Source organism: Pelodiscus sinensis, chromosome 1 (genome assembly GCF_049634645.1).
Source record: "Pelodiscus sinensis isolate JC-2024 chromosome 1, ASM4963464v1, whole genome shotgun sequence".
Lineage (NCBI taxonomy): Eukaryota > Metazoa > Chordata > Testudines > Trionychidae > Pelodiscus > Pelodiscus sinensis.
The window spans coordinates 209521438-209544687 of NC_134711.1; the positions used below are offsets into that span (position 1 = coordinate 209521438).

General features: G+C 42.6%; 1 protein-coding gene across 6 annotated transcripts in view; it reads right to left on the reverse strand.

Annotated features, from left to right (window-relative positions):
• Positions 1–21101, reverse strand: part of CDKL5 (cyclin dependent kinase like 5) — a 161354-nt gene extending 140253 nt beyond the window's left edge. For 5 of the 6 annotated variants that reach the window (XM_075913867.1, XM_075913853.1, XM_075913845.1 and 2 more), the window contains exons 1-2: positions 20953–21101; positions 14666–14715 (exon numbers count right to left, since the gene is read on the reverse strand). The gene's annotated coding sequence lies outside the window, so the exon portion shown is untranslated. Of the gene's footprint in view, positions 1–14665; positions 14716–20562; positions 20584–20952 lie in introns of those variants that run through there. The other variant, XM_075913831.1, reaches the window with a different exon arrangement.
• Between the last annotated feature and the right edge of the window lie 2149 nt (positions 21102–23250).

The window sequence follows — 23250 nt, forward strand, 5'->3', positions numbered from 1 at the left end:
AGGATGCTAACTCAAGTGAAAAACAGAATCATATCACTGAAGTAAAAATCCGGAAGAATCACTCACCAGCTACAACTCATGTTTATGTTCCTGGAATAATGGTTCTTCCCTAATGGCACCACCAGCAGAATGGAACAGATGGGGGGGGGGGGGGGGGGGGAGGGTCAGTCCAAGAAATCATCATGGTCCCGGAGCAAGACAATCTAATTGCTTGCTGAACGTGGAAGGAAGACTGACATCAAGGTAAACTGCTAGTAACGATACAGGAGAGGCTACTCAAAAGGGAGTAGAGGATTAATGGATCTGAAATCAAAAGATGATTATGATAGGAAAAAAAAAACCAGAGTTAAATACAACTGAAAGGAAGGAAGTAGAACCTATAGCTGAAGAAGGATGGTGGTTGTAATGGAAAGTAACAAGCAAGGGATCTCACTTCTTAAGTTCAATACCTTATTTGCAGATATATAGAAGACAAGAGGATCTCCCATACAAAGATCAAATTAACAACCCAATAACATTTACTTAGCTTAAAGTCAGTACTGAGAGCTAAGGCTGTTAAATGTCGACTAACGAATTAGTTGATAGGGTGGCTACACTTCAAAGGTGAAAGCTACGCATGGAGCCCAGGGGTCAGCAGGGGACTCCTCCGCTGACCCCGGGCTCCCTGTGAAGTTGCTGCTTTGAAACGCCATGGGGAGCCCAGCATCAGGCTCCCTGCAGCGTTTCAAAACAGCAGTGCCACATGGTTCGGCGTTCTGCGCATGCGCAGATCGCTCGGAGCCAGCTCTTCCGGGATGTAATCCTCTCACCACAGGCGAGTAGATTACATTGTTTGTCGAGCCCTGTTCACGAGGCTGGGTCTACACTATGGTAAATTTGATCATACAAGGTTGAATTTTGAGTTACTCCTTGTTAAAAGCAGGAGTACCAAAATAGACTTCCGCAACCTTTAGAATTAATGGAATGGGCTAGGTAGTGTGGACGCATTATTTAGAAAAAACAACTATATGCAGCTAAATTCAATCTAAGCTCCTATGTTGACCAGGCCTATGTAAATACAGTTTGCTCCTGCTTTGCTTAGATTTGTTAGATATTCACGACATGGAGTGCTATTTTGCTGATTGCAATCAATTTACTTTGTGATCCAACACCAGACCAGCTATGTTTGTATTTAATGTAGGAATGGCTAGAATATAGTTACCGATGTTTGTAATGTGGTCGGAGGGCAAAAAAGGAGTGTTAAATCTGTGCTAAATCTGTTCCAAAGTGAAGGGCTCATAGTTAGCAGAGAAAGCCTTGCTAAGGTGAGGCTCAACTTTCAGAGCTCTATAAGAGGGGGATGATGGAAGGTTATTCTGATAGGAACCTATAGGATCTCCCTGCCTGGACTGCCTTGTCCTGTTCACTCCCACTGTTCAAAGAACAGACCTAATGATGCCTGTTTAGCTGTCTCTTTTTTATGTGAACTGTGTGTTGGAGTTGATTCTTCACCTCTGCTTGCCAAGAGTAGAAATGACTGGGAGCTGAAATCACTTCAGATGGATGGTCAGAAGTCACAGCCAAGAAGTGGATGGCAGCTGATGGTGACAGAGCCAGCAGGACAGTGAGATTGTGATGAGTGACCAGCAGGGCGGCAGCAGCAAGCAGGTGGATGGTGAGAGACCAACGAGATGCCTCTATCTGCCCCCCAACTCAGGATGGTAGGTAAACTCTGGGTCTGCACCTCTTAGCCGGTCCAGGTCTGCTCTGACCAAAGGCAGCAACAGTGAGTGGGATGCAGAGGAGGGGACATTTAGGTTGCTGGACTTAAGAACCTGAGTCCACCTACTTGGGATGGACTTTTATTCATGGGTTTTGTTTCTGAACTCTGCTTATGGTGTTTTCCCAAATTAATGCCATGTTACTTTCCTCTCTTTTAATAAAAGTTTCTTTTCTACACTCAGACTCTGTTCTTGCAAGTGGGGAATCATTGCCTCTCAGAAACACTCAGAAGCAATGTGTGAATTTTCCAGGTTACTAGGTAGGGGCTCCAGCCAGTTCTGTGTTGGATAGATGGAGAACCTCAAATACTTTTTGGCTTCATTGTATAAGCACAGTGTAGAGTCATTTACAGTACCCACTATTCTATAATGCAGAAAAAAAAAAGACCGAAGGTAAAAAGAAAATCACAGTGAAAATCAATTTGAAGGACTTCAGCCATTGCTATAATATATATTCTGCATCTAGAAATTGCCACCACATACTGGTGTCCAAGATTTTTTTCCATCACGAATTAAAAAAAGATGGTAACAATAAGTTGCAAAGTGCTGGCTTTTAAATAGCTGCACATTGAAAAGCAACAAAAGGTGTCGTTTTGCCCATAAAAGAACATCACAATGAAGCCAAAAGTCACACAATAATTGAGATAAAATTAGATAAATCAGCAGGTACTGACAGAAGTGATAACTTTGGCATTAGAGCGGTGTTTTGACTAATATCTTTATCTCAGATACCTGTATTTCCCCAACATTTCAGGCTTTTTCTAAATGCCTCAGGGAGTCAGTGTAAAGTTGTTGAGGAGTCAACAGAAATGTAATAAAAGCAATTTAATATCTCTCCTGTCTGAGCAAATTATTGCTGGTCATACCCAGCACAACTCTTTTTATAACACTGATTTATAGAACCATGTCTCAAGTTTCACAATCATTAGTCTCAATTTATATACCAATACATTTATTTATTCCCCACATATCTTTACACAATTGCTTTGAGTTGTTTATAGTGAAACATACATTGTTCTAAATGATTTGATTATATCTAAAGACCCTATACAAAATTTTAAAATTGAACTATTATAATGCTATAGGCATCAAGAGAGGCAAAAACAGTTTCAAACAAACAAAAAGATTATTCTCCAAGTTTTTAAATTTATACCACCTGTATCTCAAAGGTGCTACCATGGAAGACATGTCACTTTATATTAGAATAATAGAATACTAGAATTGGAAGGAACCTCAAGATGTCTTCAAGTCCAGTCCCCTACCCTCAAGGCAGGACCAAGCACCATAGATCATCCCTGACAGATATTTATCTAGCCTGTTCTTAAATATCTCCAATGAAGGAGACTCTGCAACATCCCTAGGCAATTTATTTTAGTACTTAACCATCTGCTTCCCCCATCTCCTTGCAAAATGGTGGAGAGTTCGTCCCACGCCGCTGCCATTCCCCCTCGACACCTCCCCCTCACTTCTCCCCCCACCCCCCAGCCGGACACAGTGCGGGTCCAGCAGACCCGTCACGGAAGTATAATCCCCTTCCCCTCTTCCCCTTACTAGCCCGTGAGCACGCGTGGGGCTTACAGGAGTTCCAAGTGTCCAGCTGGCTGGAACACTTCCAGGTTCCAATTGGTGCCGGACTATCAGGAGTGCTGGACCACTGGATGCCAGACAATTGGAGTTTTACTGTACTCTGAGAACAGTTATTCAATCATTTATGTACCACTAGCTGGACTTACCCGGCATTGCCCGGGAAACGGGAGGAACAAAATTGAGAAAACCAGAAGCTGGTCCTGACAGCCTCCAGCCACACTGCAACTGCCAGTGCCTGACATCTGGCCATTATGGCAGACCCCCATGCTTTTCTATTGCTGCATAAAACAAAATCTCGGACTCAAATAAGAGGCATTGCAGTGTTGAGAATCAGAGCTATTTGACTTGGCAAACTTAGATACAAAAGTCACAATAGAAACTATGTCTCTGTTTTCTTCCCATGTCATGAGTCTTGGAGCCATTAAAAGCACAGTGGGAGAGCCCCCAAATCACCATGGCTTAGGTCTTAGTGTCCAAGTTATTAGAGCACAAACATACAAACATTTTCCTTTATATATTAGATAAAGTAGCCCTATCTAAGTAGTATTTCCAAGTTTTATCTATAAGGTCGTATGAGACTATATCAAATGCTTTACTGTAGTCTAAGTATATCATGTCTACAGCTTCCCTTATCCACAAAGCTGTCTTTGATAGTATAACAAACCATCAGATTGGTCTGACATGATTTGTTCTTGACAAATCCATGCTGTTATTTATCACCTTACTATCTTCCAGATGTCTGCAGATGGATTCCTTAAATATTTACTCCATTATCATTCCTGACACAGGAGTTAAGCGGGTTAGTCCATAGTTTCCTGTGTTGTACTTATTTCCCTTTTTATAGGTGGGCTCTCTATTTGCCCTTTTCCAATATTCTGGAATATCTCCCCTTTTCCAATATTCTGGAATATCTCCCAACTTCTATGACTTTTCAGAGATGATAGGAAATGGCTCAGATGCCTCTTCTATCACTCTGAGTATTCTAGGATGAATTTCTTCAAGCCCTGGTGACTAGAAAACATTTAAGTAATTTTTAACTTGTTTTTTTCTTATTTTAACTTCTGAATCTTCTTTTCTCCAGCATTTGCTATTATAGGCATTTAATCAGTACCAACCTTCTCGGTGAAAAGCGAAGCAAAGAACTTATTAAACCCCTCTGACATTTCTATGTTTTCTGTTATTGTTTTTTCCCCTCTTAGTTGAATAATGGGTGTACTCTGGCATTGGTCTTTCTCTTGCTTCTAATATATTTGTAGAATGTTTTCTTATTGTTTGTGTCTCTAGCTAGTTTGAGTTCATTTTGCCCCTCCAATACTCTGAAGTTAAAGATTTTTCCTCACAGAAAACTAGTAGGTAGGCTTGCTGGCTGGCAAGCATTCTTAATTTGTATTTCAATATAGAATATTTTGGATCAGGTTTGACACACACTAAAAACGCTTTTCTGAAGTTGATTTTCTGGGTTAGAAGATCTATTCTGATCATATGGATATAAATTAGGATTAAGCAATATGTGCTTAATGGAAGAAAGTGATCAGTAATGTGAATTTCTGAAGTATTTTATTTATTGAGTCCTTAAAACTTTTTCTAGTGGCTATACACAAAAAAACCCTCATTTATCCTAACATTGATCCAGTAGTTGTCAGCATACAGGCAGCCTGCAGAATCCACATGTAGCCACATTCACACCGCTCTGTGTTCATGTACTACTATCACTTGTAAGATTAGAGCCCTAGTCTATATGGATAATGTTTGAATATGCACAATATTTTTCCCCATTAGAGACTTCTTACCTCAAGGCCACTTGGGGAATTTTCTTCTTGTATTTTGTTCCCATAAGATTTCCTATATGCAGTCTAACTGCTCACTAGGTTCTCCCATCTCTAGCTGTCCTCACAGAAGAGCACAAGAAGGGCCATACTTGATCAGATCAAAGGTCCATCTAGCCCAGTATCCTGTCTTCCGACAGTGGCCAATGCCAGATGACCCAGATGGAGTAAAAAGAAACAGGTAATCATCAAGTGATCCCTCCCCTATCATCCATTTCCAGCCCCTGACAAACAGAGGGTAGGGATACCATTCCTATTCATTCTGGCTAATAAGTATTGATGGACCTAACCTCCATTTCCACCTCCTTTCCCCAATAAACTTATCACCATTTACTGAAAATCAAAATTTCTCAAATGGTACCAGTATACCTGACAAATGCATGATGTATTTCTTTCTTCAGAACTGTTACGACAAAAAAGTTTACTTTTACAAAAAAGTTTAATGGATTTTATTCAACTGCACATGGTGGATTTAAATTAGTAGTGTCATTTAATCTTAATCTGTTGTACCTGTTAAGTAAAAGTATGTGAAGTATAATTTAAGTACGTTGGCTGTATATTATTTATAACTGGTATTGGAGTTAGATCCATGCCACAGATTATTAGTAGTATTATTAGAATGGGTTTATTCCTGGAGGTCCCCAAAGCATGCCATTGAGTGTGTACAGGGGCCAACTAGCAACAGCTGTTATCTATAGGGTCCCTGGGCTAGGATCAGGGACCCTAAGTAGTGGTTAATAAGCTAATTGACTCGTAAATAAGGGGGCTAGCTCCCGGGGCGGCACGAACCAGGACTACTGCTTTTTAAATGTACTAAGAGCTGCTGGATATATATACACACACATACACTGGGGGGCTGGTTTATCATTACTGCTAAGGCAGTATAATAGTTCTTGGAACCCTAAACTAGCCCATACTGGAGTATTATTTCATTTTACCATCCTCATCTGTGTGAACCTTAGGAAAAGCTTCATCTGGTACTTTCAATTCTATGTCAGCTATCACAGTGTCCTCCATTCATCTTTCCTTTCTCTAGTCCACAGATAACTCTGTACTTAAGAGTTCTCTCATCACTGCTTTCTATTCTCACTTTTCAAGTTCAAGCTCCTGACCCTAACTTCAGATGATCTGTACAGTGTTTTACCTAGCTTCAGCCTATATAATACTAGTTCCTCCACCCATACTTCTTGACTGACCCCCTGCTTGCTTGTTTTTTCCATGCCCAATTTTATGTGCAACAACATTTCAAGTTATAGTCAAACCTTTCCCTCTCCTTCAAAAGCAGAAAAAGAATATTTAAAAACTACCTTGTTCTGTTAAGTTTTCCATTTGACTGCCTCCTACTTGTTTTTTTTTGTGTTTTCTAAACATACTGTATTGCACCAAATTGTGCATTCAGCCTATGAACTCTATTGGATCTGCACATTGTACGTCACATACATCTATAGGACTCCATTTATAGTTTCTAACACAAACTGTATCCAAAGAAGTTTCACAGCTAAATGGACAGATAACAGCTGCAAAACAATACTATGCGAATTAAGGCAGTCAATCATACATCTCATAAGAAGAAAAGTTAAGAGGCATACACAAGGGGAAAAAATGTTTTTTTAAAGCAAATATGAAGAGGTAATGGAAGGCTATTCCAAATTAAAGAGCTGCAAATAAGGCTTACATACCATCCATAAAAGAGTGTAAAGAGAGAGAAGATGATTTATTAGATAAACAGATGGACCAGAGTAGCATGAAGAGGTCCATAAAGTAGGCTGGAGTTTTTTAGACATGACACTTTTAAGTGAATGGGAGTGGAGGCGTACCAACATGAGAATTATTTGGATTTCCACAGAACTATCTGAAGTGATGTAGCAAGGAAATCTTATACAAGTGATAATAGACCAAAAGCGGTAGAAAAATCAAAAAGTCTGAACTGAGACACAGCTGCAACAGAAAATGCTCTTCTAACCCAAGACTGAGTGAAGAAAGCTAGTTTGATGGCTAGGCTGGCAGCAGAACTAGGTGGAGGTGTGGAGCTAGGAGGGGAGCCAGCCGGGTCTGCTGATAGATTCCGGGACAGCCCTGGAGTTCATCAGCAGAGGGGCTGGAATTGGCCTATACAGTCTAGCAAAATCCCTTGTTAAGGATCAATCAGGTCCCAAGGATGCCAGATCGGGAAAGTAAAACTTGTAGTTCATTCTATACATATTGATATTACTATAGATGAGAGGTTCCAAAACTGTGGGACCTCCCCCTCCCAACTTGGTGGCCAGAAGACTGTTGAAAGGACACAGGCCAGCCCCACAAGGGTTTGGTGGAGAGGGGGAGAATGGCACTCAGTTCCATTCAAGCCCCAACCCTATCCAAGCCACAGGTTGGGACCCAACTGCAGCCCTGCTCCTGCCCCTGGCACCTGCATGTGGCACCCAGGAGGGAGATAGGTTCCATTATTGGTAGGAGAGGTGCAACATAAAAGTTTGGGAACCACTGGCATAAATGTAGCCTGATTCCAGTAAAAGTCTATGACTGCAACAAGTAGAAGAATATTACTGTTTACTAACTCATTTGACTTTCCAAGATTCACATACCACGCTGAGTATCGTATCTATGATTATGGGAATCCTGTGGCATCTTACAGACGAACAGATTTATTTGGGCATAAGCCTTCATAGACAAAGACCCACTTTACCCACAAAAGCTTATGCCCAAATAAATCTGTTAGGGTACATCTACATTTCCAGTATCCCAAAATAGCTATTGCGCATCTTTGAAACAAGCCCGTTATTTTGAAATATAATGGGTTCTCTATTCTGGCAACCCTGTAAATAGCATTCCATGAGGATTAAGGGATGTTTCAGAATAGCGGTTTATTTTAAAATTAACTCAAAATAAGCTATGCAAATTGCGTAGCTCAAAAGAGACTTCTTACCAGTAAAGACTCATTTATGCAGATACAGAGTAAAACGGCTACCCCTCTGAGACTTATTGTTATGACTATGCCCACACCTTTACTAGCAAAAGCTACGTCTATATTGGCAAGATTTTGCGCAAATACTCTTTAACGCAAGAGTTTTTGCGTAGAGCATTTGAATAAGAAAGCGTTTACACTGGCATGTGCCTTTGCGCAAAAGATGTACTTTTGCGCAAGAGCATCCGTGCCAGTGTAGATGCTCTCTTGTGCAAGAAAGCTTCGATGGCCATTTTAAACATCGGGCTTTCTTGCGCAAGAAATTGATGTTGTCTGTCTACACTGGCCTCTTGTGCAAGAACAGTTGCGCAAGAGAGCTTATCCCTGAGCGGGAGCATCACAATATTTGCACAAGAAGCACTGATTTTATATATTAGAACATCAGTGTTCTTGCGCAAGTACTCGCGGCCAGTGTAGACAGGTGGCAAGATTTTTTTGCGCAAAATCTTGCCAATGTGGACGTAGCCAAAGTGTTTCACCAAAACAGAATACCAAGCTTAATATTTTTATTCAAGGAATTCTATATGTAAACAATGTATAAGCAAGTTAGCTGAGAACATTTTTAAGTGTTCAACTGAAAACAAAAGATATTCATTCTACATAAGGGGTGGGCAACCTGCAGCCCACTGGGGCTCCATCTGTGGCCTCTCTGTCTGCCCCCTATTCCACACATTTCTTGTGCACTAGGCACCAGAGGCCCACAGCTCCTACTTTTCCCCCACTCCCTGCACTTTCTGAGTAAGGATGTTAAGAGGCAGTGACTAATCATGTAGTCATAAGAACGGCCGTACTGGGTCAGATCAAAGGTCCATCTAGCCCAGTAGCCTGTCTGCTGACAGTGGCTAACACCAGGTGCCCCAGAGGGGGTGGACCAAAGACAATGATCAAGCGATTTGTCTCGTGCCATCCATTTCCAGCCTCTGACAAACAGAGGACAGGGACACCATCCCTACCCCCTGGCTAATAGCCCTTTATGGACCTAACCTCCATGTATTTATCTAGCTTTTCTTTAAATACTGTTATAGCCTTCACAGCCTCCTCCGGCAAGGAGTTCCACAGGTTGACTATGTGCTGTGTGAAGAAGAACTTTCTTTTATTAATTTTAAACCTGCTACCCGTTAATTTTATTTGGTGTCCTCTAGTCCTTATATTATGGAAGCTAATGAATAACTTTTCTTCATTCACCCTCTCCACACCACTCATGATTTTATATACCTCTATCATATCCCCCCTCAGTCTCCTCTTTTCCAAACTGAAAAGTCCCAGTCGCTTTAGCCTCTCCCCATATGGGACCCATTCCAAACCCCTGATCATTTTAGTTGCCCTTTTCTGAACCTTTTCCAAGGCCAAAATATCTTTTTTGAGGTGAGAAGACCATGTCTATACACAGTATTCAAGATGTGGGCCTATCATAGTTTTACACAGGGGCAGTAAGATATTCTGGGTCTTATTTTCTATCCCTTTCTTAATAATTCCTAGCATCCTATTTGCATTTTTGACCGCCGCAGCACACTGTGTGGATGTTTTCAGAGAACTATCCATGATTGGGATAGTTATCCACTACACAATTAGTTGATAAGGGAAGGTGTTCTGTTCTGGCTCGTGCTGGTCCAGGAGCTACCCCCGCTGTAGCTCTGAAGTTTAAATGTAGTAGGAGCTAAACTGCAGAGCCACAGCGGGGGTAGCTCCCAGACCAGCACGAGACAGGACAGAGCCAGGTCCGCTGCAGCTCTGCATTTTAAATATACTAAGAGCCGGTTCTTACTACATTTGAAAAACAAAGACACAGTGGTCCAGACTGTCATGAGCCAGGACTGAGCCGGGCTTGCTCGGTTCTGGCTCAAGTCAAGTCCAGCAGCCCCTATCCACGGGGACATCCCAGAAGGGAGCTGACACACCCCTCCATCCCGTGGATAGGGGTTGCTGCCAGAGCAACCTCTGCTACCCTGCTCCCCACTGCTGCCTCTGGTAGAAGCAGCGTGGAGGCAGGCGGCACCGCAGAAAGAGTGCTGGGGTGAACCGTCTTTAAAGCCAGCTCCCCCCTCCCAACACCAGCTGCTATTCTCCCACCCCCTGCTGTCTCTGATATGGAGGCAGCAAGGGGGGTGAAACCCGACTATTCACTTATATCCCTATTTGGGAGTGCACAAATTCACCAATTTGCATTCCATCCCTGCGCCTTCCCCTCCCACCCAGAGTTTGAACAGCCATGAATCAGCTTTAAGATGGAAAAAATTGATCGTTCAGGAATAGGTAATCGGGAATGGAAACTGACTCTAGGGTCCTGGTCACCAATTTAACAGCTAGCCAATAGTAATAGAAAACGATTACCCAACAGCCTCTCTAAACTGCTTATTAATGGTAAGTCCAATTCCTAAATGACATATCTATTTCATATGTAAACCACCACCACAATTAGCATGTTACCGGCATGTAAGGAACAAGTAGAGTGAACAAATCTTTCATGATCAGAAACTGGTTGAGAGACATTGGTGAAACAAACTCAAGGATACATTGCAGTTATGCACCTATTTGTGGATAAGTAGGGCATCAATCTCCATGGCTGAGAAATTATTCATTTCACAGGCACTAAACTATTTAAATACACTATATACAGTAAACTTCCGATAATCCGGCACCTTTAGGACCCAAGGGGTCCCGGATTATCAGATATGCCAGACTATCGGAAAGGGGGGCTATGAGGGGTCTGGGGTGGAGTGGGGGGGGATGCGCCCCTCGGTGCTGCAGGACCAACCCGGCAGCACCCCAGCTGCTCTGCCCCAGGCGTCCCCAAGTCAGCCGCTGGTCAGTTTCAACAGCAGCTGAATCGGGGAAGCCGGAGGCAGAGCAACTCCAGTTGTCCGGAGTACTTCCGGGTTCCAGATGGTGCCGGACCACTGGAGTTTTACTGTACTTGAAAGATTCACAAGGCATTGCATTTTAGACCACCATAGATGTTGTTTTGGATTACATCATCCACTTCAAGATAACATTTTGCATGTGTCAGGAAAACTAAATGAAATTTTGAATTCAAGTACAAATATAATTGGTTCACAATCATGTAATTTGAAATCAACTGAAGCGTATTTCTGAGGACAGCAGACTAGCTTTAAAAAAGTTTGTAAACACCACCAAATGATAATCATTTCTTCAGCTGCTTACATTTGGAAAACCTCAGCAAATAGATAAGTACTTTAAAGCTAGCTTCTTTTTTCACCAAAAACTATCAATATTTTATTTTGCACTTATGGCCCAAACTTATTTTTTTTATTTTGAATAGTTTCATGCAGAAATAGATGCGTGAATATCTGGTTCTATATAACCAGACAGTCACATTCCCCATTCATTTCATCAATGAATGAAGAAGTGCTACCATTAACATCTGTATTTTTAGTCATCTGTAAGATTAAGAACAACAAAGTAAGGGAGACAGTACTGCTGTACACCAAAATATATGAGACCTCTTTAGCCGGCAAATTATAGAATTACTTTGAACTTCATTCATATTTCCTTGTAAGATTTATTATTCATCACTTTCACATAGTGCTATGAAATTTTTTTTCTGTCTCCTCATTCCTCAAAAATACATTCACAACAATGTTATAGTACAAGAGACAAGCTGGGCAAGATAATATCTTTTATTGGACAAAATTTCTGTTAGTGAGAGAAACTACTGAGCTTACACAAAGCTCGTCTGGAAACTCCCAAACCTAAAGAGAAGTTCTGTGAGTAGCTTGTCTCTCACCAACAAAAGCTTTGTCCAATAGAAGATTTTCATCTCACCCACCTTGTCTCACTAATATTTGAAGACTTGCACAGTTACAACATGGCATAGCATTAAAATAAGTACTTTGCTTGAGTTTTCAAAGTACCATTGACTAAGGAGTTAATAAGATATCAAGGAGTAATTCCAATATTAGATAAACTGAACAGCATCAATTCAGTCACACTAGAGATTTGAAGCCCAGATTCGGGGGGGGGGGGGGGGAGAGGGAGGAGAGAAGAACATTCCTTACACAGGACTAACCTTGTCAAGGAATGCCCCATAGTGTATACAACCTATTTTAATATTAGCCTTTTTATAAAGCCCTAAAACACTCCAGGATTACATACAAAAATGGTAATGGGAGCCATATATACAAAAAAGTGTATCTGCATTTCAAAGATATTACTCCTTTTTTATTGCTGTTGACCAATCAAGATTCTAAACAATGGCTATGTCTAGACTAGTTTTTTTTGAAAAAAAAAAAAAAAAAAAAAGTAGCCTTTAAAAAAAAAAAAAAAAAAAAAAAAAACACACATTTCACCTGCATCTAGACTGCCATTGAATTCTTTCAAAATTAAATCGAAAGAATGCAGTGGCTTTTTTGACAACGGTAAACCTCATTTTACGTGGAAGAATGCCTTTTTTCAAAAGAGCTCTTTCGAAAAAAAAGTGTTCTTGAATGCAAACAGGGCATTTTCAAAAGACAGCGTCCAGATTGCCTAGGTACTCCTCTTTCAAAAAAGTGGATCACCTTTTCGAAAGTCTTGTGGATGTCTAAACAATCTCTTTTGAAAGAGGCTTGCAGTCTAGACATACCCACATTCTCATAATTATGAAGTAATGCATGCTTATAGATCTTGGTATGAATTAAGCAGTACACTTTTGTAATTCTACATCCCTCATTCAGATTTTTATTTTGGTTGAAATGTGTTTTGTGAATATAACTGAAACAGTATTGAAGTTGTGAAGTGGCTAGTTTATCACTTGAAAATTCATGTAGCTGTTACTAATGGTGTAGCCTGAAAGACAAAAGTATGTGTTGAACATTGAAGACATGTTGGGGTAGATTTTTATTTTTAAAATTTCTATTTTCCATTCTCTGTGTTCAGTTAATCAAAATATTTAATCCTCATGATCATGAAAAAACACACAAACACTCTTCGTTTAAAATGATTTTAGTGAAGGAAAATTATATTGTATTGGTATTCTGAAATTTTGCATAAGGATGTTGTCTAAAAGCTTATGAAAACAGATTGTCAGCTCTTAAGAAGTTGTATTTGTCAATATATAATAATTTAAATATGAATCAAACTGAACAGATTTTGTGAAGCAGAGCATTTTAGATCTATAGTTCTCTCATGTTTACTATGTTTTAATTAATGTATGAAACTGATTCTTACCATTTTTTAAAAGGAAAATATCTTTCCACATATACTGAAAAGTCTAAATTGAAAGAATTGACACCATATAACAGGTGGGTAATACATTTTTGCCAGGGGCCTCTTCAAAAATTTCTGAAGTGGCTCTAGGCTGCACCGAAGGGGTGGGGCCTGGATACTTCCAGGTTCCCCAGACTGGGAGTGCCTTTGCCCCACCCCTCCTTCTCTCTAAGTGCCCATGCTCCTGACTATAAGTGCCCATGTTCCGCCTTCCCCAGGCCAATCAGGACTTGGGAGCGAGTGTGCAAAGTTTCCTCTACTCTGTCCCTACCCTGCACGGCGTTTAAAAGCACCACACTCTCCTGTCAGGGCAGGAGGAGGCTTTGTGCACTCTCCCGCCCCCAGACCAATCAGGGCCTGGAGGCAGGGGAGTGCGCAACACTTTTAAGTGCCACATGCTCCTCACAGGGCAGGGACAGAGCCGAGAAAACTTTGCATGCTTCCCCGCCCCCAGGCACTGACTGGCCTGGGGACAGAGGAGCATGCAAAGCCTCCTTCAGCCTGTCAGGAGCACCTGGCACTTACAAGCACCACATGCTCCTGGCAGAGCAGAGGAAACTTCGTATGCTCTTCCCACCCCCAGGCTGTAATTGGTCTGGGGGTGGGGGAGTGGAGGTTCTCTGTGGGCTAGATCTGGCCCACAGAGGCCCTTTTGCCCACCCCTGCCATATAAGCTTCTGTAATAAATAAAGAGGACAAGATGGCAATTAAAGAAAGTGATTTTATAGGCAGAACATAGGACATGAAGTAAGAAATATGGACTACTCGCAGTTATGCCACATATTTCCTGCATGCCTATGCAAATCACCTGCTTTCTTCGTTCCCTGGTTTCCAGGTCTGTAAAATCCGGTTAATACCTACCTTGCAGTGGTATTGCAAAGCTTAGCTCATGGTCAAACAATCCATTTGTAAGCACTTAGAGGATAAAGTGTTTGTAAGTAATAGTCAGTATAGGTTTGTCAAGAACAAGTAATACCAAACCAACCTAGACCCTCAGCCATCACTTGTCTTGGACAGAGAGCCACAACTTTCTTCTCACTGGGTTTTTCCCAGCTGCACAGTTCCCAGACTACATGGTGAATTCCTCAACAGACCTATTTTGCCTTACTCTCAGAAGCTATAAACAGCATTATTGCCCACGGGTATGAGTTACCATACAGCTTTCCTAATGAAGCACACATTCTTGAAGTGAAAACACTGCAGCAAAACCAGGTTAAAAACCAATACAAGAACTTATATACATGCAACTAAGCTTACAAGAGATTACCTCCTCCATCACAACTCTAACAAGGACTCTGGCAAGTAACTGCTCCTTCAAAACTCACCAAGAGTTCTCCCCCTCCTCTCCCGGCCACATGTGTTCAGAAGTTGATACCTGTTAAAGAACAAACACACATAAGAATCTGAGAATCACTCCTTTATATAGTTTGGGTCTTTTATCTGCAGACACATGAATAGGAATTAGACAATGGTCCCCTCCTCAAGGTATAATTCAAACGTTCAATCTTTACATAACTGTAGGAAATAATTTGCATTCACCCCCTTCCACATATTTCCTAGGAACTCAACTTTTTCTGGCACATTATTTAAAATAGGCCTTTGATGTTCATAACACTTCCCCAGGTTTACATTGTCCATGCTTCTTCCTTAGAAAAGTTACGTAAGGCCCCACAATACATAAACTTTGCATTTTTAATACAATGAACTCCAAAGATACTTAAACTTAATTCAATAAGTTTTGTCCAAGATATTGGATGCATTGCCATATCTCGCACAATAGGTGCAAAACTAGAGGAAAGATTATACTCCTAAAGTAAAAGCTTAAACAATGTATAGACTAGTAGCACCTTTAAGATTAAAAAAACATGTAGATAGTATTGTGAGCTTTCATGGGTGCAACCCACTTTGAAGTGAGTTGCACTCACAAAAGCTCATGAAACCATACATGTTTTGTTAGGAGTCTTTAAGATGCTACTAGTCTATTTGTTATTTTTTAAGTTTTTCCAGTTACAGACTAACTCAGCTATCCCTCTGAAACTTCAAAAGTAGTTCTTGATGATTTGCTGTCAAACAGGGAGTGATGCATCTAGTGGGCTCTTATATAGGATCTATCCTAGTATGGTACTATTCAATATTTTCACTGAAGATTTAGATAATGGAGAGGCTTATAACATTTGCAGATGATAGCAAACTCAGAAGGATTTCTACCACTTGGAAGGCCATGATTATAATTCAAAATTACTTTGGAAAATGTGAGAATGTCTGGCATCAATGAGATAAAATGCAATACAGATACACTACTGTACTTAGGAAGGAAAAACCAAATGCACAAACACAAAATGGAGGATCCAGCAGTTACAATGGATCACAAATTGAATTTGAGTCAAAGTGATGAAGGGAGAAAGAAGCTAGCTTTCTAGGATATATTAACAGAAGCATCACATTCAATACACGGGAGGAAATGGTTTTGTTCTATTTAGCAAGTGTGAAGTCTCAGCCAGAACACTGTGTCCAACTCTGGGCACACATTTTCAGAAAGATGTGGGCAAATTGTAATGTCCACAGAAAAACAAGGGTTTTTAAAAACTATCCTATGAGAAAAGGATTAAAAAAATGGGCATCTTAAGTCTTGAAAGGCTGAGTGAGGACCTGAAAATAATCTTTAGATATTAGAAGAGGACTTTGATAAATTTTTCTCTATGTCCACTGAAAGCAAGACAAGAAGTAGTCTGCTTAAACTGCAATCAGGGAGATTTAGGTTACATAGTAAGAAAAGCTTTCTATCCGTAAGGAGAGGAATAGGCTCCCAACAGAAGCTGTGGAATACCCATCACTGGAGGTATTAAAAACCAAGTTAGAAAAATGCCTGTCACATTGTCTTGATGAACTCGATGACCTCTTGAGATCCAGTCCAACCATACCCTTTCATGATTCTATGCTTGCTCATAAAGCACCTTGAAATCCTCAAATGGAAGGAGTTATTACAAATTAAAGACACAGCTATTTTTAAATGGTAAAATGATGGGCAATTTGAGATGAACTGGCATATCTTCCCAATCCCCATCAAACTTCTCCCAAAGTGGCCTTTTATTGCTCTCCTCCCTCTCACTCCCCCACAAGACATAACCTCTGAAAACTTGTACAGCTGATATTAAAAATTCTAAAACAAAAGAAAGTTCAAGTAGCAATTCAAAAGTCTCTAAAGAAATGGTCAGAAACCAGTAGAACGGGATCTACTTGCAGATCTTGGAACCTCTGACAGGTGATCCTGACTGGTTTGGCCAAGAGGCTATCAAGTGCAGTCACTTCAACTGCCCCTCCCCCTACTGCTGCACAGCTCCTGCCCTTTTCCTTGGAGTTGCCTTGTTCCAACCCCAGGAGCCTCCTGCTTGCTGTGCAGGGCAGGGGAAGGAGAAGAGGCGTACTGATGTGAAGGTGCCCCCTGTCCCACCCTGTATCCTATATCTACAGAGCAGAGAGGGGGAACAACAGGGCTTGGGATGGAGGGAGTTTGCAGGGTGCTTTTGGGAGTGGTGCAGGGCCAGAGCAGTGGTGAGCCTGCCTTAGCCCCACTGCACCACCACTCAAGAGCAGCCTGAGGTAAGCAGTGAGCAGTTGGAGCCCACATCCTGAAGCCCTACTCCAGTTATGAAGTCCCTTCTGCACCCCAATTCTCCGACCTAGCTTTGAGCACCCCTGCATCCAAATACCTTCCCAGAGCCTGCACCTAGAACCCCCTCCTACATCCCAACTGCCTGCCCCAAGCTCAGCTCAGAGCCCCTCTCACACTCCAAATCACTTATTCCAAGACCACAGCCTGCATCCCAACCCTCTGCCTCAGACTGGTCAAAATGAGGGATGATAGGAGAGGAAAGGAGGATAGAGTGAGCAGGGGCAAGGGTTCAGAAAAGGGGCACAAAGGAGGTGGGGCAAGGGTATTGGGGTTTGAGGTAGATCTTGGATTGCACTTAAATTCAAAAAGTGATCTCATGCTTAAAAAGGTTGGAGACCACCACTCTAAAGACATGTCTACAAGGCACTGTAAAGTAGGACCTGGGCTTGGGGACACCATTTCTATGCCCTTGTTCAAGCATCCACACTGCACTGCAAACAAACTTACAGTTGCCAGAACCTGGGCTCACAGTTACATTAATATATCCATACTTCATTAGAGATCTTCTGATCAAGTTCTGTAGCTTGAGCTGCATACACACTGCAAAATTACAGAGCCTGAATCTGAACCACAGTGGTATTTGGGCTCTGACCAATCTCCCTACTAAGTTCGCAGGAACTGGGTCTGAGTGCTTGCTGATCCATGTCAGACTAATGTGTGTGTGGATGGAAGGAGGGCATGCCTCAAACCTGAGTCAGAGTCCAGACTTAGTGTATAGTGCTGACACTCTCCAAAATTGTATAATTTTGCCTGCTCAAGCCACCATCTTCAAGAAAAGAACAATGGAAGCTTTTGCTAACATTCACAATGTACTGTGAAAGTTAACAACAACAAAAACAGGACTTTTTGGCCTCACTGGGGAAAAAAAATTCCAGCAATACCAATGCTTCATTAAGAATGCTCTGCTTCCAGGTCTCCAGCATTCAAGCATGGTGACTGCTCAGAGTAGTTTCACTGCTAATCCCCACTATCTTGATAAAGGTTGAGAAGAGAATAATCCCTGAGCTCTGGTCTACACTAGAGAGTTATTTCAAAATAATTCCCCTTATTTCAAAATAACAAGCAGGGCACACTACCAAGCCTGTTATTTCAAAATAATTCCTGCTTTCCAAGAAGAATAATGCTTATTTCGAAAGTAATTTCAAAAGAGAGGTAGTATGGACCCTCCACTGCTGCTATGTTGAAATAAGTTCTCCCTGGAGTCATTCAGAGTAAGTACTCCCCAGTGTTTCCTGTGGCTCTAAGTCAAGGTAGAGAGTCCTCATTAAGGGAACCTGCCTCAGACTAATTTGGGGGTTTCTCTGTAGTGTGGACAAGCTGTTTTGAAATAGCTTATTTCAAAATAACTCCTGAAATAACTATTTCAAAATAGTTTCCTACTGTAGACATGCCCTGAGACAGCCAGAGCACATGCCAGAGAGTTTTAGCAACAACTTGAAATCCACCAACAAAATCGGATACTGAAGTCTGAAAGCACTGCATAATATGCTTCAGAGCACTGGCAATCAAAAATCTGAACAATACTCTAGGCTATACCTAGGTATACAGCATCTCAAATACATTTTTATAGCAATCTGAATTATTCTTTTTCTAACTAGACTCTTTATCTTACTTTGTACTTGCAGCTTTTATTCTCCTCCAACCCACCCACTCTACTTCATGCATTAACAGAAATAACCACTTCATACCATACTAGTTCTACACATAAATACACCATTGCTCCACTGGTAAACTCTGACATGCTAGTTCAAAAATCTGTAAAGCTCTCTCATGAAGAAGTGTATATTCAATTAGTTGCATAGTCAATGTCATCAACAGATGCAGTAGCAATAACTTGAATAACCATCCAGATTTATGGAAATGAATACTCCTGATGACTTACTGTTAGGATTATACAGTATTACAGCACATACTTTTTATGTATTTACGTAACATATTAAATCATTTTTCTACTGAGTTACACGGAAATAGTCATTCTAGGTTAAAACTGAAGTGAAAATATTTTAATAGTTATCAAAACAAATTCTGAATATTTCAATTAATCTGAAGATGAATATGTATGATTCATGTACAATACAATACTGTTAGTATTGCATATGGTAAGAGGCAATGTTCTTACTGTAAGGTCAAGCAAAAGTGATCTGAAAAATTTCCTGTTTGTGACATTCTAAAAACCTTGAAGAATTAGCAATTAATGGTGCCAAAATGAGCAAAATGCAAACAAAAAATAGAAAGAGATAATTGTGATTTAAAAAAAATCTTAAACAAAAACGGATTCTATACAATGACAGGTTGGAAGACTCTCAATTCTCCTGGTTTCATGAGTTCATCTTGACCCTTTAACATGTAACCTGAGTATTGATTTTGGAAACTCACAAGGGATGTAAGAAGCATGTAAATTTACTCATATGTTTCATTTTTTCCTGCAGAATTAAACTTTTCACACAATCAATAAGGAGAAGCAGGATTTATGGACTTGGGCTATTCCATAATCAAGCACTATTACTAGAGAGCACTTTCAGCATGAGCGGCAGGTGCCTAATACCCCTTTCTCCCCCCCCCCCCCCCCCCCCATCAGGGTTTTATTTGAATTACCATAGGACGTGGAAGCCCACATAATGGAGCAGGACTCCATTATGTGAGGTGCTGTACAAACACAGAACAAGAGCACAGTAACTTATTTGAAAATGTTGGCCCAAATTACCACATAACCTGAGGGCTTACACCTCTCAAGTCTCCAGGGGAACCCTTCACTTGCCCGTACTGAGTAAACAAATTGATTTTTTTTTCAAATCCTATTCTATATAATAGTCACACACAATCTGATCTATGGAGCATCAAACCTAACACTTAAAAAAAGAGATTAAGTTTCACATCCATAACCGATAAAAGTTAATTTTCCAAATGTATATGCTGACCATAAGTGCCATCTTTCTGAACCTACAGAGAACCCTAATGTTCCTGGTGTTGACTATAGCTTTTCCCTAAGCAGGGAGACATTCACTGATTCTTGCCGGTTTCACTATAGCAGTTCCCAGGTACTGCTGGGGAAAGCTAGCTGCAGCATCAACCATAAGCAATGGAGCTATGCAGAGTGTAGAAGGAGGATCCAAAACTAGAGGCTGTAGAAGTACTTAAGCAGCAGCACCTACACATCCCCCACACAGAAGCCAGGAATGAAAAGGGTGTCGCCGCCCCCTTTCTTCCGCCTGTAACAGGCGCTCGAAGGGCAGGTTAGCAATGTGAGCCATTAAGTATCCCAACTCAGAACATCCTTGCCCTTGCAGCTGTCCAGGGACCGGGAAGCGGGGCGGGGGCCGCAAAGGAAAGTCATATTCAATTCACATCCAACTAGCTAGAGGCTGACATGGAAGGTGGAATCTTGGAGCAGAGTCAAGGGATCCCAGCGCCTTTCCAGATCAGTTGAAACGGGGGAGGAGGGTGATTTTCTCCCCGAGGGGCCCTACACCGGCAGCTCCCTGATACCCCCCGCCTCTCTGCCCGCCTATCTCCTGCCTCGCCTAGGAGCAACTGGTGCATCTCCCTCACCCGGGCGCGCAAGATGCCTCAGCAGAGGGAAGCCACAGACGTAGCCAGGTGACGGCGAGGACGGGGTATTTCCCGAGGCGGCCGCAGGCACCGACTCTTCCCCGCCCGGGCAGAGAGGCGCGGACGTTCAGTGAATCCGAGCGACCCCCGCCCCAGCCCGAATTCCCTCGCCCCGGAGCCCTCCGGGAAGCGGCGCCCAAGCCCGGCTCGCCGCAGGGGAACCGGCCCCTGCCAGCCGTGCAGCGCGGGGGCTGCCCGCAGCCCCGGGGGGACGGGACCCAGCCGCGCCCGCCGGGGGACAGAAGGGAGCGGCCCCGCCGTTACCGGGCAGCCGGGGGCGGTGACAGGTGGGGCCGGGACTCCCCGTGGCCGCGCGGCCCCGGCACTCACCCCGCTGCTCGCTGCGGCTCCGCCGCTGTTTTCGTTACACCCGGCAGCGCCGCCGCCGCCCCCTCTCTCTTGCTCGCGCGCGCGCACCCGCGATACCCCCTCCCTTCCAGGCGCCAGCCCGCTCCAAGCTCTCAGCCTAGCCCGCTACCGCCCGCGGATTGCATTGACACCGCCCCCCACCAATGGGAGAGGAAGGGCGAGCTGACCGCGAGCCACGCCCCCTCAGCCATCGGCCAATGCGAACGGGTTATTCCTCCGCACGGGCGGGGCCACTGGGAGGGGTCTCCCCTCCGCTCCCTGTTCGCCCTCTTACCCCGCCCAGCGCGCGGACAAGCTCGGTTGACTCTGCAGTTCCCGAGCAACCAGCGCTGGGGTGCGGGCGGCTGGCTGACAGCTGGAGCCTGGGGCGGGGGGAGGCTCCGAGCCGGAGCTGGAGGGGGTGGAGCAGCAGCGGGGGTCGTGACAGGAAGAAGGCGGCGGCAGCAGCAGCGGCAGCAACAGGGGGAGGGATCCTGGTAGCGCAGGGGGGAGCAGCTGCTGTCAAGAGCATGCGGCATTCCTGGGACGCAGGCAGGTGGGAGGCCAAGGGCGGTGATCTGGGGAGGCATCTGTGGCGGTTTGCGCAGGAATGTTTCCTAGAGGCTGGCTATCAGCTGCTCGAGGGGAGCAACTGGAGCCCTCTCTGGGGGCTGGCTAATTTGGAAGGGGCTTTAGTTACTGCCCGCTCTCGCTGTACTGCATTTTTTTTAAGGCGAACTGTTGCACGCATAACACACACAGAGATGCAATACTCATGGGGGTGGCGAAAGGCAAGAAGAAAGATTGGGGGTTGAAATGGGGAATAAGGGAGATGCTTCCTCTCGCTCTGGATTTGCAGGACAGTCGGTGGGTTAAATCCCCCTCTTTTCCTCAGATTAGCTGTTATATTATTCAAAAGGGAGAAAACTCCCCTAAAATGCCACTATTACCAACCCACTGGCATTCAGAATTCATGTCAGTTTTAAAAAAAATGAGCTGTCTTAAAAATAATACGAATTTTTAAAATATTACCTTTTCAGCCTTTTTATGTCTTTTTTTGTGTGACTCACATTTTTCAACTTCTCTCTGCAAACTATGTGGCTAGGTACTTTTTAAAAGATTGAAGCTGAGAAACTCACCTATTCACATGATTCCAAGAGCCTGGGCTATCAAAAACATAAAATATTACTAGAATAATGGTAACATTGCAAGGGCTGGCAACATGTTCTCTCCTGAAGATGCAATATGAAGGAGCTGCTTGGTAGCTGTTGTTTGGTTTGAGTTTCCTTCCTCATATAGTATCTTGTAATGGTTTTTACCTAAATGAAAGATAACAATGGAGACCACCAGCCATGAGTCATCTTGGTACTGAATTATGTTTGCGGATTCAGCATGGCAGATAAGGAGAAATTCATTTTTTTTGTGGTGTTGCTTAATAGCAATGTAAAACAGTTGCAAAAAGAGAATTACTCAAATATTGTAGAGATGAGGGCCTTATAAATATCTAGATGGCCCAATGAATAAAAACCCTTCAAAAATAAGGGAACCCCCTATCCAATAGCATTAGCCACTGTTCAACTCAAGATATAACCCTCATCATACACACTCCTCCACTCTGAATCATATAGCATACTATAGTATCAAAGAGAGATCACATTACCCACAGGCATGAACAAAATCTAACCTGAAATTCAAGCAAAAACATGAAACTGGTTCCCAGAGAATTGTACACATGCTGCAGCATCTGTTACTCTAGACTCTATTGGTGTATATTTATAAACCCTTATTATCTCAATGTCTCTGCAGATTCCAAGATACAGGACACTTCTTTCATGACTGAAAATGGTGATAAATGAATCTGAAGTGCATAAATTCTTAAGAGAACTATATGAATGTCCTGTGACATATGCTTATAATTAAAACATATTTAGTCTTACTGTGTTTCATTTTCTGTTTAACACTAGGCTTGATAAGTGCAGTAAGGGTGTGTCTAGACTACAGAGTTTTGTCGACAAAAGTGGACTTTTGTCGACAAAACTATACCTGCGTCTACACTACCACTGAGTTCTGTCGACATAACGTCGACAGAACTCAGCAGTTTTGTCGACGCTGGTAAACCTCATTTTACGAGGCATAACACCTTCTGTCGACAGAGTTCTGTCGACAGAAGGTGTTAGTGTATGTAGGGTTGTGTCTAGACTACAGGGTTTTGTCGACAAAGCAGCTTGCTTTGTCGACAGAACTGAATGTAGTCTAGACGCTCTTTGTTGACAGAAGCTT